This window comes from Apteryx rowi, unplaced genomic scaffold, assembly GCF_003343035.1.
Source record: "Apteryx rowi isolate R43461 unplaced genomic scaffold, aptRow1 scaffold_19, whole genome shotgun sequence".
NCBI classification, from domain to species: domain Eukaryota; kingdom Metazoa; phylum Chordata; class Aves; order Apterygiformes; family Apterygidae; genus Apteryx; species Apteryx rowi.
This window is the reverse complement of record NW_020448196.1, coordinates 1,845,743-1,872,904: the sequence shown is the minus strand read 5'-3', so window position 1 is coordinate 1,872,904 and position 27,162 is coordinate 1,845,743. Positions and strand designations below refer to the sequence as shown.

The window sequence follows — 27,162 nt, the reverse complement described above, 5'->3', positions numbered from 1 at the left end:
ATGCAGGATCTTTAATAAGACAACAGTATCACTGGTATCAGCAAGACTACTGAGATATGCAGTATAAGCAATGTCATATATTCAGAAATCACAAGACAAGCACTAAAAAGTCTAATCAAATATTGTCTTAGAATCATAAGGTTTAAAAAAAAAAAAAAAAAAAAAAAGGCCAACAAAATAAAACGGCCAACCAAGTTGGAACGAGTCACTTCTCGCAGCGGCTGCCCCCGGTTGCCGTCGCTGCCCGCATCCTCCCCGTCCGTCCGTCCCTCAGCGCAGGCAGAGCCGCCGGGGCTCCGCTGCCAACAAAGGGCCCCCTTCAGCCCCGGCCGCCTGCTCCTGCCTCCATGACATCAGGCCGCCAGCAACGCCCTCGCTCCTTAACCCTCCTGCTCCCAGCCGGCCCGCCAGCGCGGCCCCCCGCGCCTTCCGGCACGCCGGGCGCAAAAGCCACGAGGAGGAAAAGCAACAAGTTTTCCTGGCCCGGAAAAACCCGCCGTGGTTTGGGAGCGGGGGAAAGGAAGCGAGAGGCGTTTCTGCGCGAGGGGAGGAAAGGCAGAGCTGGCTCTTCACGCCGCAGCTTTGTCGTAGGTGGTGCTTTGCACATAACCATGTTAAAGCTCATAAACGCAGGAGTCAGATTCTTCCAAGAATGTTGTTTTACAGTTTGTTACGGGAACCGTTTAAACACTACGCCTTGCAACCGAGAGAAGCAGCCCGACGGCTATTCTCACTCACTGAACAGCACAAACTGCTGGGGAGCTGGAGGTCCTTGCCCCAAAGATGCAATTCTGGCACCTCTGTGATGACTGCAACCGCATAAATTCACATCTCGACTGATGCTTTACACTTGCTGCATACTCCTGTTACCCAAGGGGCCAAAAGCAGTCTTTCCCCCTATAAATTTTGCTTTTCTTTTGCAGGTTTCTCAAGGTTACATCTTATTTACTGCTCTCCAGTTTTGTATTTTTGATGTAATTACTTTCTAGCATTATTGTGCCTCCTTTCTAAAACAACCATCATTTATGGTGCTCTATAGAGCAGGTAGAAAATTAAGTGCGTGCGCAACTGCACTTGTCTCATTAAAAATTCCTTTTCATGCTGCATTTCCCAAATCATGGGGTGCTTTTACTCCTTGGAGCAAGAGGTGCTCAAGGGTACAGAGTTCATTCGGGGTACGGAGCAGAGGGGCTGGGAAAACGGCGCCGGGAGCCAAGCACATCACAAGCGCCCCTGCAACGTGTGGAACATTGGCGTGTCACACGCAGGATCAACAAACCAGCGAATCTTTGGGTTTGTCCCTGAAAACTTCCCTCCACCTCTGACAGTTTATCTTGGCAAGGCTGCTGGCTAACTAGTGCTCTTTTGCCCTCCAACGTTTTCAAACATTTAATACTTCAGGGGAAACTCTGCATGTTTCCAGCATCTGAGGACCATGTATCTGAGAGAGCAAACACTGCTCAAACTCTTCAAACATTATTTTACAGCATTACTTTGCTTCAGTCTTCCGATCCATGGGGTGCACTCTTTAAAGACAGCTTGGRAAAAAACCCATCAGGCTCTCAACCCATACTAAACTGCAATAAGAGCATTTGCAATTTTTTCCTAAATGGCCCTAGCCACACCATTTCTAGCAGAGAAATATTTAYGGTAAGGACAACATGATATTCAAAGTGGTTTCACCTTTTTTCTCAAAAAAAAAAAAAAAGGTTGAACGTGGATATCCCCATTTGACAAACTGGGAAACAGAGAACTTAAAAACTTGCTCGAATTTAAACAGTCCAGAGAAGCGCCAAGGCTAGGTATGCAACCCCTCCACCCCGGCCCTCTGCACATGCATCAGAAAGTAATGCAACGATGCAGTTCACCCCGGGCCCTCCCCTCCTCCCTCCACTTCTGGGGGAGCATTTCTATTTTCTGGACGCAGAAAAGTTTCTAAAGAAACCAACACCTGCCTGCTTGTTCCCTGCCCACCTAACTTCAGAAGATGCTGAACAAATTAATTGTGTAGAACACTACCGAAAAAAGAGGAGTTAAATGCAGATTTTGAGGAGAAAGGTTATATAAACCACAAGAGGAGCTCAGTCATCACGTGTTTAGGCCCAGTGTCACGTTAGGGAACTGGGATGAAATAACATCTTAAGAGCACATCAGAGATCTTGCATGCTGCTACTTTTCCATGTGACAAGCATCTCTGTCCTGCTTCTCTTTCAACTGCAGCTGTAGGAATGCAAAATTGCGGTAAGATTACACTGGCATTTCGAAGGGTACCCCCCCATTAACAGCACCCAACCATTACGATTAACGCTAATACGATGAGTGCCAGCAGAATTAATAGKGATTACATTCCTGATGAACTCCTGGGGTTCCTCTTCCAGGAGAGGAATGCCTCACTCCAATTAAATTAATCCACTTGCCGAAGAATCTGACCGTAGAAGAAATGCATCCACTCGGAGCTGAACACAAAGAGCTGTCCTGGGACAACTCCCTGTGTAGATAAACCCTTAAATTAATTCCCTTTATTTTTCCACACAAACAAGCTTGTGTGGTCCCTCTGCTACAAACTTCATCCTTCAACATTTCCTCATTTGTGTCATGGCAAACGAGGCTGTAAGGACTTTGGAGCAAATGCCTTCTTAGTTTACTGCGTGCCATGAAACGAATCGGCAATACAGAAATAATTGGTAGCGTCACACAGACTCTGCTACCCTTACGGCTGACATTTATTAATCCCTTTTGTACCCTTACGGCTGACATTTATTAATCCCTTTTGCATTTGTTTGTCATATACACATCTTTGAATAAAATCAGTCATGAAAAGCATGCAGACTTTTGGACTGCACAGCGACTGATGCAACCTTTAGCTAAGTCTGTTACAAAATGGCAAAACAACTTAGGCTGGAAGYGGACTCCAAAGGTCTCTGGTCCAACCTCCTGCTTAAAGCAGGGCCATCTTTAAAGTTAACTCACGTTGTTCCAGGCCTTTTCCAGCACAGCTTCTCTGGGCAGCGTGAAACAGTTTCCCTTGCTGCAAGTTGTAACGGTCGCTTCTCCTTTTGCTGTGCACCTCGGAGAAGAGTCTGGCTCCACCTTCTCCATAACCACCAGGGAGGTAGCTGAACAGAGCAATTAGATCTCCTTAGCTTTCTTTTCCCTGCGTTGGGGGAACCCGGCCCCCTCAGCCTCTCACGGGCATCGCGTGCTCCGGCCCCTGCCATCCTGGCGGATCCAGCGCAATCCAGGATGCCATTAGCCTGCACTGTTTATGCTCACACAAGAGCAYAAATCTATTTAGATCGCCTTAACATTTGAGCCTCTTCTAACAGACAGCTATTTTATTCCTTACTTTCTTAGCTATGCCACATTTGAGGACAATTTTTTCCAAACGAGAACAATCACACACATGCACGACAGCAGCAGTGAAAGAACTGGACACCATGAGCAGAAAGTGAGTTTTGGCATTATCCGCTCTGTTAGCAGCTGGAGTGAATTTTGCTGTGATAACATTAAAAACAGCTTGAGTGCTCCGCATCCATTTAAAAGCAAAGCTTAATCTCATTTTAAAATCCTCATGTGATACACAGAAAGATAACAGAATTTGAAACCTCAAGCACTGGGCAGTTTTGGTAGGCGTATTCAGCTGTCTCAGGATGAAAAAAGTCTATTGAAGGAGAAGCAGCACAAACTAGTAGTTAAAGCAAAGGAGTAAAAGAGTGAGTCAGAAGAAGAGCAGATTCTTGCTTACAGTTGCATATTACCTGCGCCTTATCTTGCTCTTCTGTAAATGCAGCCAAGGACTTCCTCAGATGTGCTAGAGAAGACTAACTCACCACGGTGGGTAAAGCACTTGCTATCTCTGGGTTTATGGAGCAACAAAAAGTAGAATCACATCATTTGTAAGATGCATTTTTCTTATTAAGTAATAAGGTTAATAGGCATGATTTTGGGCATTCACAGGTCACTGTCTTCATGATTAAAAATATGTCCATGCCACAGAACACTACCATATTACGTAGCTCTCTTCTGATAACATCCTTCGCATAGTGGAGTAACACCTTCTAACACCATTACCTGATTAAAAAATATGTGTATATGAAAATGATCAAAGAAACCTTTGCTGAAATATATGAATGACCACAGCATGTGCTCTTGACACAGCTGTAACCAGGCTGGGCTTTGAGCCCGCAGCAAATGCAATATTGCCTGTTTCCATGGGGGCTGGGCCAGCTTTGTCAGATTCTGATTTTCTTTTGGGTTCTCAGATACTCCCTCATTAAACATCTCCATCTACTCTTAGATGCAATGKGCCAAATTTTTTGGAAGATACTGATGTATCTGACAGAGAACTAGCAGCTTTAAAATCCCAGCTACTGAGGTACTCTACCTTCTTGGTACGTGCAAAACTCTGTGTGATGAAGTCAAAATTGTAAAACTGTTTGCAATGAATACAACTTCAGTGGGCAGTGCGTATTCAGTAATGAGAGCCTTAGTACAGTAAGGCAAAGAAAGCACTGCAAAATCTGAGTCTAAAATTGGCAATTAAAGGCAGTGCTCACCATACACCCAACTCATTAAAAGCCACCTCAGATTTAAACAATTGTCTCTTGAGTCAAACACCTCTTAGTTTTGATAACTGCTCACTGACAGCTGGTAGCAACTCACAGCTACAAGTGCAAACAAGTCTTTCAAGGTACTGGGACATTTTCTGCTTGCTTAGCAGCAACAGCACTACACAAAAAGGCAATTACGTTCATGATTYATTAGTAATGCTTGCCACATAACAGGTAGAGGGTGAGAAAATCTTTTTTCCTGTTTTCACATAAAAGGACTTCCTTAGCCCGTTAAAACCTTCCAAGTTTGTTCACACAGCTAAGGAGAAAGCCCGAGTCACCCAGATATGGAAGAACCCCTGGCTACCACTCACTTAACCTGAGACAGGCGGGCACTAGCGTGTGCAGGTCTACAGGTCTCCAATGCATCACATCAGGGGAAACGTCCAGGGGCCCGGCAATCACAGAGACATTACACAGGGCTTGATGCACCTCCCAGGCATTTTACTCTTGGGTTCAGCAGTAGAGTTTGCAGGCAGAACCGAGGCTCTTTTAATGGAAAAACTCACAGTGAGTACCCACTTTTTCAATCTCCTGGCAATAATACATAAGACTCAATCAAAACAGCACATTTAGGTTCTGTTAAAATTAGCATCACCTTGGTGATCAGTAGGACCACTGGCATAATAACACACGCCCCAACAAACAAGGCTCAAACGTTTTGCACTACTCTGCCCGGATAAATCTGCTTGCCCGCGGTGAACTGCATAACTCTACTCCTGGACTTGTGCAGCACCGTCCTATTTCACACCCACTCCATCTCTTCTGCTTTGACGCTGCTATTGTCTGTTTTCTTCCAACTTGCTTAAAAACGTCTTTTGCTTTCAGTTCATGTACAAAACACTTTTATAGAAATCTTTCTTCTACCTTTCCATTTAAGCCCTTCTCAAAGCTCAGCTGACTTATTTACAATAACTTACGTGACTGCTAGTTAAAACAACACATTAAAACCAACAGCCTCTTACTACTATTTTGACCACCTAGAATAGCTACTACCCCCCCCACACACACACACACATAATGCACACATCAGTTTGAATAAAGGCTAGTGACCACTGAGGGCAAAGGCGCTTTCTGTCCTCCAGAAACCATCTAGCACATTGCGATGTGCCCTGCAAGAGCACAGACAGCGGCAAACGCAATGAAATATTAACAATTCTGGCACCTGGACTTAGCCAGTACCACTCTCACAGGAAGGGACAAAAAAGAAAAAAAAAAGTCAGGTTACAAAAAGTCCACTGTACACATCAACTGAAAAACAAAAGATTTTGTAATACAGTATGCGCATTTGTTGTTTTTTCTCTTTGATTTAACAGATGTTTGCTATTTGCARTCTTCATGTCTGAAGGAGTCAGTTCAAAAATGGTGGGATTACCGACATGGGATGTTAAACTATTTGAAATTCCTCTCAAGCAACAGGGCAGAAGCCTTACTTTTAAGGTAGTAACAAGACCAAGGGTACGACTAAGTTCCTGTAATGGTGACTTGTCTTCATGGTACTCCTGTAAGGAAGCAAGATGGGTTGTCAGCTCCAAAGAAAACTGCTGCGGTATAAGCACTGACAGCCTGCAAGGTTAAATCCCAGTCAGAAGGGGCTCTTCACAAATTACTGAAAAAAATGTTGGCCTCTTCCATTAGGAGCTTGTTGAAACATCTTGCAAGATGCTGCCTTCTTTGCCTGCATTTTTAGATACAATAAAAATAGAAGCTTACTTTACAGACACAAAATCACACAAACTCCACTTTATTATAATTACTTAGCTTCCATTGTCTGGTGAGTTTGTTAAGATACATGGTGAAAGAGGGATGGGGGATCGAGAGTTTCCGTGTGATGGGTAAAGTCACCTTAGTTTAGGGTTCTATTGAAATACATTATTTTCTGCCAGACCAGAGAAGAGAGATCTTAAAGACAGCCAGGGCGCCAACAGAAACGATACATACTTGGAAAGTATCAGAAAATAAATTTTAGAAAAGTTTCTTTACCAAGTACTGACTCAGATTTTGAGAAGGAACATTCCCCCCCCCTTTTTTTTAATGAAAAGGCAAGGAAATGGAAATGAAAGGTAAAGTTAAAACAGGAGGTTAAAACAGGGAGTTCAAAGCCAATGACTTCATGGAGGGACCATAACATTATCTTGTGCAATTCTGAGCACGTCCACAGGAAAAGCCAGGAGGACCAGGAAAACACTTTATTCCCAACAGTAACTAAGCAGTTAATTTCTTCCATTCAAGAGCTGAAAAATCTGCCAAAGCAGAAGACCAGGCCTAAGAGATCAAATTACATATGGGGAGGGGGTGGAAGGGGAGAAGAAGAAAAGAAAACAAGTATGCTGAAGCGCCGCGCTGTACTCGCCCCAGCAGGGACCAGGAGGGACATGGAGGAGGCAGTATTTATCCAGCACCGTCTCCGGGGCAGCTGAAGTGGGCTGTAAACATATTCGCTTTCTCGTTATTCAAACCTTGTCATTCAAATTACAGTCGGGAACATCAACCTGGACCGAACACGTTAACTCCAGCAAAACCTTTTGTACATGAACTATTGAATAAATATTAGTGGAACAGCTGAAACCTCTTTCTAGCCCTTACTCTCGCCGCCCAACCTATTTAATTGAACTTCATTTTCTCTCCCCAGCACAGTGACTGCCTGGAAGAGTTTAACTTTGGGCCCAGCTCTCCTAAGAGCACATGGAGTGTGCTTTCTGCTGCCACAGGTAAAAGGCAAGCAAAGCACTTGAAAAGCAAAGCAAAAAAAACCCCCAAACCATCCACATGTTCCCTAAACAATTAACCCATCAGCCCCAGCCCCGCGCCTAAGCCCCAGGTTATCACATAAATGACGCCCCCAGGGCGAGCACCAAGCTCGTACCAAGTGGCCCGTTTTCACGCTTTCGCCCTGGTTTCGTGGCAGCACTGCGGCACTTCCAAGCAGCGCTGAGCCGCCGCCACGGGCTCCCCGCGCCGCTGGATCCCACRCRGCCGGCCCTCGCTCACCAAAGCTAYGGTTTGCACCRAATTTGGCAAGAATTAAGATCACTTTCTGAGATGCAGCGAGCACCTACCTTATTTTTCAAATCACGCACGTATGAGTAAACTACCTTCCAGTATTTGCAGACGGGGTTAAATTCAATTGCAGGATCCCCTTTGCGTTACTCTAATCCTGTTGTGACTCTAATCCTAAACAGAGTTATGCCCCTCTCGAGTACCAACATCCCTGAACAGAAACCTTTCTAGGATCACAACACGCACATTTCCGACGCTGTAAGCAGCTTTTCTTCCTCCCTCACCCTCCCTTTTAATAAGGCAGCACCTTCTGATCGGGAATTCACGACTCGGGCACTTCAGCCACGCAGAAGTATGTATTTTTGAGAAAGTGGAAGTCCTCTGTAGCTATATACATTTCAAAAAAAAGCATCTACACTCACTAGATTTGAACTGCAGTGTTCATCCACCTTCCGCATCTACCCTCAGGCTCCCTCAGATTTGCAGGCAAAATGCCCAATGCTCCATAGCTACTAATTACTTATTATTCCCAGGATGAGAAATTAAATATATATTCCCCAAAAGAAAGAGCTTCCAGTTAATTAGAACTGCCTGCAGCAAAGGTTCCCTCCAAACATGTCAGCGTTTTATTTTGTTGTCAGGACACAATATTATAAGTTTTAAGAGTCCTGCTGGGACTATGACGTAAAGGCAGGACCAGTATTTTCTCTTGTGGAGACTGTGGCCAACAGGCAGAAATTTCAGACAGAAATAAGCCATTTCACTGTCAAGAAAGGCAAATATAAAAATGTGCAACTCCCTCCTGGTCCACCTGGGGCAAGGATGCAGAAGAAGAGGTCTCCATTTTACTCCTGCACTGCTTAGTGTACAGGGATGTAGTTCAATGCTAGCTTATTTCTTCACAGAGGTTTAAAATATATTTTTTTTTCAATTTCCAGATATAAAAACTCATTGAAGTTTTTAATTCTTTGAAGAAGCTAGGTAACATTCCCTCTAGGTTGCACCGTTAAGACAAATCAAAAGTCTGATACAGAATTCATCGGGGAAAAAGTTCTTAAATTAAATCCTTTCAGGATGAGTTTCTTTGGTATGTGTAGGGTATAATGCTTGTAATGTTTGCATTTAGATTTAGAAAATGGCATGAGACTGAGGACTACACTCCTGTTTTCTGCCTTTCCAGGCAGAAAATTAGGCAAGGAAAAATAAAAAAAGGAAGGAGCAAAAAAGAAGTCAGCACTACTGATCTCCAGTAACCCAAAACTCAGCCTTGCAGTGCATTTTGAGAAATCCAGAGTTCCTTCCTATTCATTCTCTCTCTCTACCCTACCTGTCTATCATTAACCAGAGCCATTCACAGAGCATATATCACATGTGGTCTGAGGTTTACAGCTGTTGGTATGAATAAAGGCTGTAGATTCTTTCTGCCCACATACCAGACAGAAAATAAAGAAAAGTACTGGAGTATAAATGAATAGCAACAGTCGGCATCCTAGAAGCTATCTGACCCTGCTTCACAGCGGCCTAATAGCTGCCACGTCTTGCATTTTAGACTCAACTGAGTCACTTCAAAATCTACTTCTCTCCCTGGAAACGATGAAGTTCTACACAATTAGGGGGAAGAAAAAAAAAAAAAAGTCAAGTAAAATATTTGCTATTGCTCTGAAAATTTGACATATACCTCTGGAGCACATATGTGGTGAAATTTCATATTTAAGTTATACGGATAAACTAATAATATCAGTGAGCACCATTCTCTCCTAAAGCCAAAGTGGAGACATGCAACCTAAACGCACTCCTTTTGATGGGGAGGTTGTGGCTCTTCGGATGGGAGCAGACAGTATCGGCTACGCTGCTGTCCCTCATGGGAGCAGAAATTCCCCTCCAGTATGATGGCTCTGAGAGCTCCTGTACGCTGCTTGCAGAGGGGCAAGTGGGCAGGAAGCAGAAGAAAAGYTATGAGCAAACATTGAGATTAGTTGGGAAAAGATCCCCCTGATGCTGAGCGAGGGTCTGCGGCCAGTTAATGCAATTTAAATCCAGGGTACCTCAGTCCCATCTTTCCCATCTTCTCCCTTTTGTTGGCACCAGTGCTCACATAAGCACGTGGCTACTGGGCCAAGAAGCTGAAGACCTTCCTTGCAACACAATCATACGAACTCTAGCGCTGGCTGCACACAGGGGCCAGGAGCATGCTGCCAGAGATGGGGCCTGGACCGTAGCAACTCATGCTTACATCATGCTAAAGCTGCCAGGCAATTGCACCTTCATTACTACTGGTCATCAGCATATACCACAAACTCTTCTGATGTAGGTCAGAAGCTGTTTCTCAGTTCAAAACACTGAGAGAAATCAGCTGTCAATAGCTGTATGGACAGTTTAATCTTAGTAACTTTTCCCACTGAAAGATCTACCAATGCAGCTGAAGAAAACACATTAAAATAAAAGCAGACCAGTTATAGATGCATTTCATTAATCATTCAAAGAGCATCAAGTGGACCGCTGAGTCAAACAGCACCAAGACCTGCTTCCTCCTGAAATGGAAGTACTTGAGCTAGCGTCAAGCAACGGGCCACACTCCAGCCTGAGCCCGGGAAGGCAATGCCTCAAATTCCTAGACAGCTGACGGAGATCCAGAAATGCCACAATGCTGCAATACAGACTGAATTCTTTGAAAATACATATTTGCAAGAAAGCCCTTCTTGAGCAAGAAGCTTCTCTATGAGCGCYTCCTCACTCTGGAGGTGTTCCATCAAGTACCATGCAGATGACACCATTTCRTAATTAAATGCACAGTTTTTCTCATTTCTGATTGAGCTCCAATCCATATTTAAGCTTCGTGTCAATAATATGCAGTTCAGATAAGTGACTTGTTATTTCTGCAGATCGCAAGCCTCTAGTATACGCTCTTATTAGCATTATCTTATTCTTACCGTCTCCATGAAGGAAAAGTCATACAACACTCTTGGTAAAAATAAACAATATCCAAAACTTTCTGAAGTTACACCTCTCTCTCCCAACATGTTACAAAAGGAATGGAAAATACCACATATTGCCTAGATATGATACAGTGGACTCTCCTCCTCTTGTTTGTATTTACCAGATGGCTTGTCCGATACAAGAACTTGGGATCACTGCAGAAAACCCAGACTAATTTCACTAGCCCACGCTGCATAAAGCTCCCCTGTATCAGTTTCAGGCCTGTAAAGGCAAGTGAGATGCGTTATATCAAGTTGTTACAAAGGACAAAGACTGAACCCCCCAAATAAACAAACAAGCAAAAGCAACCCAGAACATGCAACACCAACAGAAGGAYGACTAGGACTGGAACCACCAAGAGGGGGGAAACCCCAGAGTGAAAGCCCAGGGATTTTGGCTGCGTCCCACCTCCAGGGTTCCTCCCTTCTCCTGGTTCAGCTCAGACTCTTCACAAGTCTCATACCTGGACCGGGGCCAAAGGATTTTCAGGGGGTGAAAGAGCTGCTGTGTTCCCCTAATCCCTCCCTCCGACACACGCTTTATTTAGGGGGATCTATTTTAAAGTTATTCCCAAAGCAGAGGAAGCTTTGGAGAAAGAAACAGCTTAGAAATCTCCAGCAACTCTGGAGTCAAGAGGGGATGAAGCCAATGCTTTGCCTCACATGGAGTATGATAAGAGATGCCAAAGAGCCAAAGCAGCAGGATTTTAAGCAATGTATCATACCATTTATTAGATCAAGAAAAAGAGCAGAGGAAAAGCCCAACAGATTATGTGATCTCTCAGTTGGTAATTATACCTGAAGTGTTATATCCTTTAGGATGCCACAAAGTCATTGTAAAGGCTTTTGTTTGGATAAGGGTTGATAATAGCTTGGATCATTTTTGCTTTGACTGCCAACCCCTCCAAGATGATCTGGGCTTTAAGACGAAAAATACTTTAGGAAAAACAAATTAAGGGAAAATTAACCATATAGCTTAATCATAAGGTATAAAGCTCTAGGAATACAGACAYCACAGTTTTGTTTCAGTCTGCTTCGGATTTCTCGCGTAACATTAAAGAAACCAGTTACCCTACGTGCCTCCATTTTTCTCAAGGGTAAAAGATTTTCATGTCACCCGGCTTCCGGACAAACTAACTACAAATCAGGAACCAGGCTTGCGATCTCTGGACAGAAAATCCTCTGAGAATGTGAAACAYTAAGTAATAAACCTGACATGCCAACTTCCAGTTTCTAAAACACATTTGTCACTTACTTCTTAGATGGTACTCGTAGTCTTGAAATTAAACGAAACAGCCCCATGGCAGCGGGCTGCCATCGAGGGCAGGACACAAAGGCTCCTCTGCGAGGCTCCTGGTGTCAAGCTCCATGCAGGCTTTTCAGAGCTGGGGCAGGGCGTGCTCAATACCAGCGACGCATCCCGCGCAATCTGCGGAGAGCCTGCACGCGCGGACATTACAACAGACRCGGAAAGGAGCTAAATCTAAGGATAAGGGACAATTTTTCCCCCCCTCACACACACGCAGAAATGCTGCGTTTGCATTCAAGAGGAGGAGAAGGTTTTCACGTGTCAGAACATCACGATGCCTATCCCATGGAGATAAAAAAAGCAGAGAGCCGGTATCTCAGATGACAAGCTATTCCCCACAAACGCATTGGGGCTYCCCCAGGTCTCTAGCACTGACAGAGGAGTAACAGAAATGTAGCGAATTTTACAGAGTAATGACAAAAGTGCTTTAAACCGCTTTAGCCCTAAAAGTCATAAGTAGTCAACAAAACTGCAGTGCGCTAATTGGAAAATACAAAGGCTTCCACAAATTCCAGTTAACACTGATTACTGCCCTTTTCTGAATCTGCTCTCTTCAAGCTTCTTATAATATCATAAGAAAAAGCAAACATGAACAGCAATGAGGAACAGCCTATTCTGAAACCACTTCCAGGAACAGGGATTGTTTAAACCAAATACATTAAGTGAAACCATCTGTATTAAGGGTCAAACGCCATCTGAGGCTGAATGTACAAAAATAGCCATTTTACAAAATTTGGGCAATTATCCCTTTGTTTTTTTTCATATAAATAATCAGTTGCATGGAGGTGTCACCAAGGGAGCGGGTCGAGCGAGGAACTCGCTGTGGCTCCAGAGGCTACAGTGCCAAGACGACATTCACATGAAGCTTGGTGCTGCCGTCTCCACTGCGCTTACAGGAAGGTTTTCTCAACCCCGTTCACTGAGCATCCTACCACCGCTCAGCAAGCGSTCAGAAGAGGGGGTTAGGCAATCGTCCTTGGCGCTCTCGGCATGGGAGGGGTCCTCCGCAGCACTGCGTCAGCCCCGGTGCCAGACAGTCAGTTGATCTGAATCACAAGGAGATGTTGTTTTCACAAGACTTGCTGGCAAAAGATAGGTGACAGAAGAGGTTGGAAAAAGAAAGTTTTTAATTAAAAAAAAAAAAAAAAAAGCAATTTAAAGTTATGAAGTGATCAAAGATGTGTTTTAACCCATTTCAGCAGGGGAGGTCACTGCCAGAATTCAGTAGGATTCGGACATGGTTGGCCAGTGCTAAGGATAATAAATACCAAGCTAAAACATTCAACAGTTATGTAAAGCATGAAAACAGGCACTTTGTAAGAGATGGATATACTGTACTGTTTCAAACACATGCTGATCCTTCCCCACCTCAAAGGATTCACACAAGTCTCCAACTCATACGAAGTCTAACTGTAATCAAAATAACACAAAAAAACCCACAGTGCTTCAAAGCAAAAGGAATGGCAAGAGCTCTAGGACTCCAAACTCCTCAAATATTTATTTGRATAATATAAATTGTGAACTGATATCACTGTACAAAGGTGGCAAAGTGACCATGCAAGGGAACCTSCTCTCCAAGATGCTGCTCAGCGCAAGAGCAAGCGCAGCTACATCTGAGCACAGCCTTAGTCACATGCTGTTGAGCTGATAATGCCCATTAACTGCAGAAATATTTCCGTATGTATCATTAGTGAAGTCAGACTGTAATCATATATTGCAGCTGCAATGGCAAAAATCATTAATCATTTTTTTCTGGAAACCAAGCAGGGGATGATGATGGAAGTGAGGTCTACGACTCATTTGTTTTCCACAAAACTGCCTCCAAGATGGCCAAAAGAATACCAAGTTTTTTACATTTATATGCTAACATGTTTCATGCCTGGACGCTTTTTAAGTAGACACGTATTTAATGGATCCAACATAAATGCAAATGTCAGCTATCAAAAGTCAAATTGCACAGCTGTGATGTAATGAAATAGCTTTACTTTATGCGAGTGAGGTCACAGGTTTGAAATATGGCCTTAGGTGTCAGAAATCTTTCACAGAAGTTGCAAAACTTTAATGCAATTACTTGCCTAATTCTAAAATTTTATAGCTATTTAAATTCAACTCTAAAGATAAAAATGAGTCACATTAATTTGCATAGACATTGTTGAGCACCAGATCACTCTTCAGTCAAAACGAACTAATCAATCTCTCACRGTCTGAATGTAACAGCTACAGCAAGACAGTTAAATCTAAACTATAACACTGAAGCGTGTGCACATTAAAGTACAGTCACAAAACATTTTTATATTCCTGATAACACAGTGTCAGGATAGTCTATCCACATGGAATAATACACAGATCAATGCTCAGTACAACTGGAACAAGCTCCAGGAATGGGTATATTCAGCATGAATTAGCAAATACAGAGGAACTGAAAAGCTAGCAAGGAATCCTCTTGTAGACATTCAAACCATCAGCAATTTGAAATAAGTTAAGCACAGAGAGAACAYGGCAAACCCTAGGAGCTAGCAACGCTTTGATTTAGCTTTGCAGAGCAGAACAAGGCCAAGTTGGCAGGACTGACAGGAACATCTATCCCAAACACCTTCAGCACCATGTTGCATAACGGAGCTATCAAGGCAGCCCTGTAAGGCTCCTGAAGCAAGCCCAGAGGCAGAGCTGCCTAAGAAAAAGGGTCCTACTTTTCTCATTTTTCTTCATTCTTGGCCCTCCAAAACTGGTCCTTCTATTTTCTGGAAAGGTGATCCTGGAGGACAGCTTTGCCACTAAGGGACTGGGCTTGGAGGCATCTGCTGAAGCTGCATTACGAGTGCTCTGTTCCACCAGAGGAAAAGCCTATCTGGAGGGGAGGTTGCTCAGGATTTTTCTTCTGCTTTGTTTTACTATCTCTACTGAAAGGAACAGACTCAGTGTGTCTTGTATAACAAGATGGCCTTGTAAACTAGGAAAATGGGCTCTCAATTTTGAAGTAATASGGATTCAGTGGAGTATCTGAAGTACAAGGCACTATCTCCAATTTCACTGCTTATGCCACTGTGTGGACACTTCTTGCCTCCACAAATATATCATAAATTTACCTGCGGTTTTGAGGTGCYCAAATACTACAGCGGATAGCATCACAGCGAGCTTTTAAATAAAATAAACAATGCRCCAGTAGTATCGTAACAGACCTCCAGTATTTCACATGCTCCAGGAACAGAAAGCGTTGCAAGAGCAGCACATGTAATCCCTGAAAGGGCCTCGTAAGAGTTGACGTTTGGTTTGAAGGAAGGAGGGACTCCATATCTGTTTTGTCTACATGTGGGTGGCTGCAAAGAGAAAGAGCAGCATGCGTAAACAACAAACCCTCCAATGGGGGTGACACCAGGAGCAGGGAGTGCTTCAAACGCCGGTCGTTACCCGGCTAGGAACCGTGCACGCATTTACAGACCTATGCTACAGCTCTTTAATAYGATCTTGTCCTCGGAGGGTGAATGAAATGGCAGAAGAGCAATCCCTACACAGCTGCATAACTTGCAGCCATAGCACAGCTCGTAACGCTGTAAAAACCACCCCAAATCTGAAAACGGTTGAGAACGCTGAGCAGAAAGGGAGAAGAACAGGGGTGAATCCAAGCGGCTGCCCCCTTGCCTTTCTTCCTGCCCCTCCCAATAAGTTATTCATTAACATACCAAAACAGACATATCAATGAAGAATTCGTGGAGATTCCCTGAATACCAAAATACTGAGTATAATGGCAAGTAAAACTAGTTTAACACCCTATTCCAGCTCCACACCCTGCCCCGGGTGGATCACTCTGTTATAAAGCTCCACTTGTATTTACAGCAGCGAAGTCCCTACTGAACCCCTTCCCCACCAGTGCCTTCTGCGAATCCAGAACGTCTCCAAACAAAGCGGCCACCAGAAATGCTGTGTCTTTAAATCCATCCCCATTTCCTTTTCCAAGTTTCTGTTTGAGCTGTTACAGCTCCCTCAGGACTCCACTGACTCACTGCATTTTCTGGATGACGCAAGCACGCTCTTCTGCACAACTTCAAAACAGGCTCCAAACATTTCCAGTCAAAAATTGGCCAAAGAACCGTATAAAATCAGGTGTTCTTACTGAGCAGGCATCGCCCCCATGAAGCGGGGAACAAATTTCTGTTCTCTTCCTAATTGGAAATGCATTCATYACTGCGCTTTTATCCCTAGGGAGTACTTCTAGGAATGCTTAAGTTTCCACTCCGAAATCCTGTGCCAAATAGTTTTCTCTTGCCTGAACACCTCCAAGCGTTGACCCACCTCTTCCTCTGACCTGTCCTCCTCCGTGCCTTTTCTCAGATGACCTGTTATTCCAGTTGGGCCACTGATGATCCATGCAAATCTCTCCCCTCAAGCCTCATCCTTTCAAAGCCCTCCTCAAATATAGCCGCTGTCCCAGATCCCCTGCCCCGAGCTGGGTCCCAGTTTCTCAGTTCTACCTTCTATACAGCTTCCTTCCGAACCCCTTCATCCAGCTTTTCACATTTCTCTGGGCACTGGAAGTCAAGGGCAGACCTTTTATGTATACTTTTTCACACAGGAATGGTAACAAAAGTAAAACAAACATTGGGCTTCAGACTTGTGTTTGCTGCTCGATAGCAAAGGCAGCTGAAAAATTTTGGTTTCTGCTTGTAACGTTCAGCTTTTATCCTCTCTGAAAGACCTCACAGGGACGAGAGAGCCAGAAGCGGCGCAAAAACGTAAAACTGAATAACRAAGTGGGATAAAAATTCAGAGAGAAAGATGGGAATGTCTTGGTTAGTTATCATCTACACTAACATCAGTAATAAAARTCTTAGAAAAATGTCATCCTTGCTAGAGCCTTCTTATTCCCTTCAAGCCAAGTTAAATAAGTCAAATGTCTGAGACAAACTTGTACATACTTCAAGAGCTTTTCCGGCAACCCTTGGTAACACCAGATTTGGCATTCCTGATCATTTCTAAGGAAAAATAAACAAACAAAMAAAAAGAAATGCACACACATTTTTATTAAAATCCTTTAGATTGCCTTTATCATACATCATAAAACAGCAGAAAGCACAAATCTGTTTCTTAAAGTATCCTTCACTGATGTTCACCTTAAAATTACAGATCACCTCCTCTAGGTCCAAGTGTAACCCCTTCCTTTTGGTCTATGCACCAAATCACATCAGAGACTATTATTTTTTGTTTGTAATTTCATGGTGCTCTGTGGACAYAACCTAAGCCACGGTCTGGCTGGTTCAGTTGTCCCTGCCCTCAGCAGACCGCGCAGAGGTTTAGTTAGTGCCGTTAGCAGCGGAGGCAGAGTGCCYGTTCAGCACACTGAAGGCAAAATCACCCAGGGGTGCCCAGTGGTGCTCACATCACTCTGGCACGCTTTGCAGTGCGCAACCTACAGGCAAAGTCTTCTGCTAGTAGCGGATTCGTGACCATTGATTTACAGGCCAACACGGGCAGGCAAAGTGCAGGTGGCCTCACCGAACATGGACCTAGGCAGACAAGGGAAGTGCAGGAAACGCCTAACATCCATCTTCTCACATCGCAAGGTAACACGCAACCAGCGTTGTCCCAAACATTTCAATTCCTTGGACCAAGCAGCGGTAGGCAGACAGGTAGCTCACAGTGATCAGGAGAAGAGCAGCAGCAGGTAGAAATGGAGCTCGTATGTGCYGCGAACTGTGGGGTGGCTTGAGACAATTAGTTAACCATAAGTTCAACAAGTGCCCTGGCTCCATTCCTATTGGAAAGTGGTGGCTTAGACAGTATTTTCAAAATTAGCTGTAATCCATATTTTCAGTTATACAAAAAAAAGCACAAACAGCACATGCTTAGCAGTCTCTGTGTGGACATCAGGAGTTTTACACTGAACCATATGCAAAAAACGTATCTAGAGCATAAGTGTACTCAAACAACTCTATTTTGATATACCAACTTGCCAGTATTTGCAATATCTTGGAACGATAAAGAAGCGAGGAGCCAACTCATGAGAAAAAGAACAGATTTTCTAAAACAATAAATACACTCAGAATTTTAAGATGAGTTTGGAAACTGTATACACAGCATGCTTTTTCTCACAGTCAAATTACTGCATATTTATCACATTTCTGTAGCTAACAATTTCTTTTTCTAAATTTTTTAGTCTCTTAGCTCACTTCTAAAGCRACAGAGAAAAGAAACAGTGAGCCACAAAGATGTAACTGATGCGGGCATAATATATTGGCGTAGCAAATTGGCCAGCTCTTAAACTGCTTAAAAGCTTGTTTCTYCCAATCAAAATGGATTTCAAATCTAGTCTGTTAGGCAAGGACTCACTAAGGACAGCGATTAGAAAAGTGTCAGGAATTATGATTCACAGAGGTGAATCACCACCAGCTCCCCTGGGGGGGAATTTAGGATAAGCAAACACAACTTGAGCCCTACGCGAGATTACACAACCCCCATCAGCTAGCACAGACATCACAATCATTCACTTGGAGACAGAATTCAGGTCCTCGTTTCCAGTCCTCTCTCCACCACACAGTACCTAAGTAGCGGCTCCTGCTGGGTTGCTTCCACTTGCGGCTTGAGGTTTCGGTTGCCCAGAAGCCCACACACCAGCACAGCCCTGCTGCCAACCACGTGCTACAGCCCTGGCACGGAAGTCATACRCGATCTTCTCAAGAGCCGTTTGTTATTCAACAGCCATAGATTAGCCAACTATAACTTCACACGGGAAGCGCAGCAGCGGCGTGCTTAGCTCCACTCTTTCCATTTCAGACATTACATTTATACAGCACAGGCTTTAAGCTTGGCCAATAGCTCTATCTCTAGGAGAAGCTTGTCCCAAGCTCACGCAGCACACAGCCAAATTATCTGTGATGCTTTTAGAAAGCAAATTTTGATCCACAGGGAACTTGAATGAGATGCGTTTTTGAGTCCTTTGAATCACGGAGGTGAAAACAGGGAGAGAAATTCTGCAGTACATATTTGAAGAAAGTCAGTGGCTTTTTTCCTCAAGTACAAACTGTGGAATTTGGCCTGCAGTGCTTTACCCAAGAAGCCAACCAACCTCATGACTAAGCGCATGCAAACTGATGGGGGTGGTGGGGAGGAAGAGACACGCAGGAAGATGGAGCTCTCATAGTAAACATCTGAGCTGTCTGGAATAAAGACTGTGCTATTAAAATGAAGCTGCTGCTGGCTTTCCAGTATCTTTTCCTCTGTTTATCTAAGTTGCCATGGCTCTCACTTGAATCATCTGAACAAATTGCATACACATGTCTCAGGCCACATTATTTCCACTCACTCCACAACTCCGGATCGACTTTCACTCACCTGGCAGCCACTCATGCCAAACAACGTCATTACGCCCAGCGATGGGGAACTGCTTCACTGACACCAGTGATTAGAAACTGATGTCAGTTGCTTCAAAATGGCTTATTAATATTTCAAGAAAGGCAGAAAAGAAGGAGAACACAGGAAAAAATGGCTATCCTGTTACCCTGCACTACCTGGGTTTCCAAGCAGGTTGAGTTTACAGTGTTGACATGACTCACTGCTCTTTCAGGTCACATTGACCTTGAGCTGTAGATGTTCACCTGCCTCTCTTGTATCAGCTTGAATGAGATTGAAAGGAATAGTCCAAATTCAGTTCTCAAGCAGTTATAAAACCACCTAAATAATGGAACTCTAATATATCCTCCCATGACAGCAGTCATGTGCCAAGCGTCCCAAACTAAGGATTTACACATCCCAAAGTTAGATATAAACCTGATGAAAGAGGACCAGACTGTCTACTTGATGGTGCTAACCCACAACAATCAGAAATATACTTYACTGTGTTGGGAACTGGGAGCTCACTTAGATAACCCTAAAGCTTCCTACACTTTCAGTGATAAAGATCCATTTTCTGAGTATTAGTCTCTGTATTAGAAAATTTACAGCAGGGAACTCTGCCCTACCTTAAACAAAGTATGAGAACTAAAATATTTCACTAGTGCAATGTCAGAATAAGGAATACGAAGCATTTCTGCCCCTCATCCACCTGCTGTTCCTTCCAAAGCATTAAGGATCAGAAGTCGAGATCTGACACTGTCTGAAAACAGCAGCTGAAGAAGCACTGCAGACAGGATTCTCCGTCCAGACAGAGGATACACTGGTGCTAGAGACATAAAGACTGCTTAGAGAGACTGCTGTCCTCTAACGTCAGAGGACAAGAGACAAACACGCCACAAGGAGAAGCTGCCGGATCTCAGGTTGCAAAACAAGAATTCCTCGGCATTTATCATGGGAATGACTCTCTCTGGAACCAAATAAGATGGAAACTTAAGAGAATTGCTCTGGCAGTTTGTAGGACTCCCAGATTTCTCCTGCTCACCTGCAATCCAGCCCACAGCTAAGTGTGAAAATCTTGCTCAAGTGGCCATCAGCATGCATGCACCTGTACTCCAGTTAGCTTACAAAAAATGGAACTCTCACAATGCTGAAAATGGATAGCCATTTTCAATAACACCAATGGTCCAGTCCTGGGAACTTAAGAAATGAGCAGAATCAAGTGAGGAAACTGCCACTATATTTTAATTAACGTCTTACAGTAGCTGAGGGGCTGGCCCCTGAACGAGAATCTCTCAGTTGTACTCAGCAACCCAATTATAGTAGTCTACTTTAGAGAAAGCTCTAGTCTTTAACAGCTATTCCTGCTGTCTCTTAAATCCTGGGATAGACGTGCAAACTTAAAAAGGAAAAAAAAAGGGGGGGGGGGTGCGTCAGTGATTTGATTTTATTGTGCTGCTGCACAGAACACACATTATCAATCTGTTTGTAGAACACAAGATTTTAGAAGCCCAGTAAATTGATCCTGAATTCCTGAGATTGCTGATTTGCTCCAGGATGGTCTCTGCTAGAAAGGTTCTCATGGCACCAACAGCATGAAATCGACCAAAATAGCTCAATACTAGATGGATTCTTAAATGTTTCAACAGCCAAAGTTGTTTAGTTTATTTTCTTCTACTGCTCAGACATTCTGGGAGAATTTTACTGAAGTTGAGAGAAAAGAGAAGATAAAAATACAGTGGAGAAAAGGGTTAAACATGTGATAAACAGAAGCAATGTGGAAGATAAGCGCAATTTCGGTGGCCACAATAAATCCTAGCACAGACAGACAGACAAACACCATAGGGATCATCCTCGTCTCAAAATGCAAGTCCCCCAAAGTGAAGGATACATTGCGAGACATACCTTTGGTGAGCTTACAGTGACCCATTCAAACATGTGCATCAGCTCTTCTTGACCAAACTTGAGAAAAAGAAGAAAGAACTACAAAATAGGACAGCAGCATTTCCCCAACTCAGACAAAAATTGGTCTTTGCCAGATCGTGCCTGCTGTTCTTTACTAGAAACAACATTTGAAACCCAGGTATTAGCCAACATATAATTTTTCAAAGAAAAAAAAAAAAGGCATTGCTTTTTATTCTTTAACCTTAGGTAAAGAATACAGGGAATATCATTTCTGAGCACTACCAGGAAAGTGAAATTAAGCTATGAATAGCAACTTTCAAATTTTCAGTAAGGACTTGTGTGACTGGCCTATTAGAAGAAGCAAGAAAGGGAGAGAGCCTTGGTGGTGGTGGTGGGAAAGGGAATGGGGAGATGGAAAAACTGCAGAAAGATTGACCAGAAGGGCAAGCACTGGCCTAGTTCCTGCCCTGGCAGAGATAGGTCTATACTACCCCAGAAATGAATAACCCCGGCTCCGTTTCCCTGACACATGGAAAAAGCGGCTGTCTATGGCCCCACATCATGCTGTACAGAAGACTTTTTGGCCTTCCCCTTTAGGAAGATACACTGTAAGTAATGCAGAATTCCCTATATACCAGGCTGCCAGATGTTATCAAGCAGGACTGTTAGCTGCTGAATTTTCCCTGCCTCTCCCTCTATTCCTTGTTCAACTTGAGCTGAAAAGTTATTAGGTATGCACTAGCTACCAGATGGACAGCAAGACAGCACTTGGGAAACTGGGCTAAAACATATTTTCTTCACTTGAAAAAAAGACTAAAAAACTCATTGCCTAGAACAAATCAGTAAAAATCTGACTGGCAACTGAACTGTGCCTTCGTTTGCACCCGCGGAGGGGAGAGACCAGAGAAAGGCGACACAAACGGCTTCCAAGAGGCGGCTCTCAAGCTGTGGGTACGTCACCCTCCGTGACAATCCCTCTAAGCAACGCTCCGACGACAGAAACCTCTCGTTCAGCTCATCTGATTGCTCCACAAAAAGTTCAACCAGCGCATAACATTCGGGGGAGTGATTTAAGGGGAGCTGAGAAGGCGGCATTTCTCCTGAAGGAGAGAATTGGCCTAAGGGAGCTCGATGTTTACAGCTGTACCTTACATACAAATAAAATTCTTACGCATCAATGCTTATTTATAAAAAGACTGGCGTATGTTTCTCCAAAGCAAGTCAGTAAATTCAAAGCCTCGTCTCAATGGCAATTGTTTTATTTTGAAAGAGTGTCACCAAGCGGTAGAAGTACAAACTGCCACTTGGGATCCGCAGGACAAAGCCGCGGCAAAGCGCGCTGCGCGTTCGGAAAGGCAGAGCCACAAACACGCCATTAACTGAAGTGAGATGATCAAAAAAATCCAATATCCCAAGATGTTCTGTGCATCTAAGGACACTGATGGAAATTTTTCAATAGATCAAGCAAAAAAAAAAAAAAAACAAAATAGACTGCCAAGAAAATTATTCAAGAAGGAAACTTCAAATATTGTGAGGTTTGTTTTTATAGTACAAGAATTGATAAATTCAGTTTCTGATCATTTCCTTTGAAACATGAAAATCATCGACAATGAATTCAAAAGACACTTTCATATGCTTTCATATGAAACAGCCAATTTGAGGGCTAAAGAGAGGCCTGCAGGAGAGGCAAGTGAAGGGAACAGACTGTTAAAAAGAATGAACAACGTCTCAGTCTGACTTTAATCTACAGCTTGAGTCAAAATGCAGTGTTTTGCACCTGACACGAAGTGGTATAAGTTGTTTTTAACTGTTATACTTTACGCTTTCCCAAAGCACTAGAAAAGGGCAATCTTTAAAAATACATGCATCTACAAAAACCAAACATTTACGTTTTCATCTATTAGTCAAGCCACAGTCCTGCTGGCTAAGCTGTGAAACAGAGCCCCCAAGCTCCTGCCCAGGAGGAAGGGAGATTCCTCAGCCGCCCCAGACACAGCAGTTTCCTTCAGGAAGCACAGTACCTGCTTGGGCCAGCTGACATCTGTAAATCTCCAGCTGTCACTCAGCAGTACCCAGGCTGTGCTTTACATCATTCCTCGCAGGCACAAAGCCAGAGTTTCCTCTTAATTTGCTGATGTTCTTAACTTGCTTGCAGTTGCCGATTTCTCTATATGTAACTGAAGGTAAGGACAGGCAAAGATTTTTCCAAGAATTACCAAGATTTATGCTAACAACAACCAGTCTTTGCAGGTCAATATCTGGATATACAATAGCAGAGCACACTGCGACGAAGCAGGTGATATCCAAGCACTCTCTAGACAATCGGCTGTCATGCTTCAAGAGCAGCTTTGATACACCATGGCTAAAGCTAAATTGGCTCTCTGGGTCTAAACTTTCAGCAAACGAACCTCGTGGAGATAATCCGTGCTACCTGTGCTTGCCTTCTGGCAAATACTGTGATATCCTTGCTTTCCAATTTGTTTGGAGAGTAAACCAAGTTATCTTACACGGAATTTTCTTTGCACTCCCTACTCGTTACCCAGTCATCTAAGAAATCTGTAATAGTATTAAAGATCTGGGAAATCTTTTAAGAGTAAATTTGAATAGCAAATTTCTTGCAAGCCTCCCAATATGTAGCCAGCGTTTATTTAGGCATGCTGTAAGGTCTTCTCAATCAGTGAAGTTTCAATCTTCTGTTATAGGCTTGAAGACCCAACTGCAATTGGTCTGAATAGCTAGGGATGAGTGTTCACTAGGTGCCAGGAGGAGAGGGAGACCTTAGCAGGCCACTTGGACCTTGAGCTGCGAAAGACAAGAGGGAAGACGATGCCATCTTTCTTCTGCAACAAACAGCCTAATTAGAAATGGTATCACTTAAGAGAAAGGTAAAAAGTAAAACATCAAATACATAAACTGGACTTTCCATARCTTTGCTGTAGCTGTAGGACACAATTTGAAAAACAAAATCAGCTACAACAAAGCAAGTTACATATTGTCGTCAACATGCCTTTACCACAACACAACCGGTCAGAGAAGCAGGGTGACCTAGATCGCACTGGATGCCACAGCTGGGCTGCTCCCGGTACCCCAAATAGCCGGCACGTCCTTAGGGTACGCGCTGCCATCGCAGTGCRGTACATACACACCAAATCTGCACTTAGGGGCACAGACTCCACCAACAGCATCTGAGGTTTCAGGCAGCTGAAGCACTGAGAAAAATCAACTCATTCCACACAGACCATGACACAATCAGAGGGCAATAAATTCATTTACTAATTGCCCTAGTCTGGATTACAATAATGATGCAAAAGAAACAGCTGTCAGCCACTCCCTGAAATAACCAATCATTTCCACCATCCCACTTGTCTGTCTGTCTCAAAAAAATCCCTTTGCCATAGCAAACTGATCTGGAAGCTTTACAGCTCCTGGAGGAAATCTTGCATCAGGCCAAGAGACCTTTAGAAAAGCACTGGCAGCAAAATAAATTATTTACGGTGCTATTTCTGACAATACAATCTCCATAAATGATACAAGATTGAAGGGTTTAAAAATGAGTGCTTGTGGCTTGGGGCCCAAGCATGTGTCTAACAGAAATATTGATTAAATAGGTTTCTACAGACTCTGTAAACAGTCTGATAAAAAGGAAAACTGCAAATAGAAAATTTCTCTTTGCTGTACAGTAGAACTAGCAATCACTTTACTCATTCAAACCAAGCCCATTTAAAGCGGTTTCAGCTATTTACAGAATAATTTTCTCTTTAAAACCATCCAATCTAAGGAATATGTTGTTTACCTGATTCTAATTCATAATAACGTACTTCATTTCCCTACTTCCCTAGAATAATTTGGTCAGTTGAGGCTTCTGGCTTCCAGCGAGGTTCCTGCTGTTTACTTAGGTTTTCCAGCTGGGTTGAATGATATGCAAAGCGTTCAGAGGACTTGCTGGAGGTCACACAGAGAGGAAAGTCAGTTGGCTCTACAAGCATTATAGCCCCTCCATATTTATAGCTCCCAGGACTTTGCTCTAAGCACCAGGATAACCTTCTCATCAAGACACTAAATCTGTTCTCAACATTTCAAACATTTCCAGATTCTTAGGAAAAGGCACTTCCTTCCATAAAGGGCTTGAAGCAACTCTGCTAAAAGGTATGATGAAAATCCRAAGGCACTAAATACACATGCTCACAATTAGAAAATTCAATGGAAACAGCTAACGCGCAGTTTTCCACTTTCAGCAGCAGAATTTTCAAACGTATTTCAGCATGTAATTGAAAAGAAAGGAAACTCCAGGGGATGTTTAAATAGAGTCTGCCTAAATATTTTGTTTAAGAGAATTATTTTCATTTTGGCTAGAATTTGTAGGGCAAAACATGCTAGGAAATCCACAATGACTGCCAGCCTTCAATTAGTTCCACTACGGACTTCCTGCAAGGCCAACGATGAGCCGTCTYGCTTCTCAACACTTGGATTTCAGCAAAGTTGCAAGGAAGATAAAGAATTGTTTACTGGGTATTTCCCACCCCTACAATTCCACTGGCACAAACAGGGCTGTTAAGCAGAGCTTAGGAGCATATTTTTGTGAGTGATTGTGGGGGGTTTGATTTGTGTTTTTTTTTGTTATATTTTTTGCAGAGCAGCACCAGGGAGGAGCATCACTCCAAAAACACTTTACCTCCCCCGTGCCAGCACAAATACGCTTGACATAAGCAACCCCCCGTAAAATTCTGACACTACAAAGCAAGGGGTGTAAACTTTAACTCAGCACTAAGATACGTTAAGCATGATATTTTGGAGAAAAGGCATTTTTGCTAAAAATTCAGCACCCTCTCCCATTCAGCAGGAGCACGAGCATTAACATACATCCTCCAAGAACGTCAGAGTCCTCCAGCCAACCACTCTCTCCCTTGTCACTTCACCCCATCAAGCCTTCTGCCCTTCTCCACTTAATACTTCTGCCACCTAAAAACCCAATCTCTTCCGCTTCCCAGGTCTCCAAATTCACGCCTTGATGTTCCTCGGTTCCTTCTCTCTTCTACCCTAAAATAACTCAGGCAATTGTACTTCTGAGCTAGTTCACACACACAAATACAACCCTCGTCTTTCCCTAAGCTCCCATCACACCAATTCTCTCTCTCTCAAAGGTTTGATCAAGAGTTGAGAACTGATCACCAACTTGACTCTTTCAACATCCTTTGGCCCCAGTGGAGTTCCTCAGCCACTTTTTGCTCCTCCATTGCACCAGCATTGCATCTGCTTCCATTTCTCAGTTTATTCTTCTTTAAACTTTTCTTCTTCTTTAAACCTTCACAGCTTCTCATCTATTTTCTCCCAGCATTGGTCTCTCTGTCCTACTAATGGACATCTCCCATTAAACCTAAATTTTGACTCACACCAGTTGCTGTTCTCATGCTGATGAGCACCCTRGAAGAAAACCCAAACCAAGGCAAAAGATCCTGCCTGTATATCTTTTGCTGTAACCCAAGAAGCACACATAAGCATGTGCAACCCATTATCTGACTCTTACTTCTGCATTACCAAGTTATTTTCCTGTTTAGTTTACATTACTTTGGAAGAGGTTACTGTACCTTTACAGAATAAGCTTCTTCACATKGTGAGGCTGCACTGGTCTAACGCTTGGCATGCCTACAACACTCTAGTTAGCTGTTTTCTTCCATATAAATAAAATCTAACCTCAGTTACTGCCTTGGCCAGGCATGGCTTTCAGTTGTTCTCTGCCTCATCTGCATCACGGGCTCTACATCGCTGGGGCAGTGGTGCTGGCTGCCAGGTTTAGCACGCCTCTGCCCGGTACACATCAGATATACTCCGAGAGCCTTTTCTATGTGTCAGCCCCCTCCCGTTGCAGTGTTCCCACTGTGCCATGGCAGGGGCTCGCGTCAGGAGCTGAGGTCTAGCCTCCAAGCAAACAGTTAAGTGCGCCTCAGATCTGGCTCTATCATGAAGCGGGCATGCTGCTGGGGTTACCACGGTTCTCAAGCATGACCATGAACAAGGCAGGACAGGGGGTGGGGAAGGAAAG

At 43.6% G+C, this 27,162-nt stretch overlaps 1 protein-coding gene across 2 annotated transcripts in view; it reads right to left on the bottom strand.

Annotated features, from left to right (window-relative positions):
- Positions 1 to 27,162, bottom strand: part of ABL1 (ABL proto-oncogene 1, non-receptor tyrosine kinase) — an 84,277-nt gene that overhangs the window by 34,750 nt on the left and 22,365 nt on the right. The window lies entirely within an intron of this gene.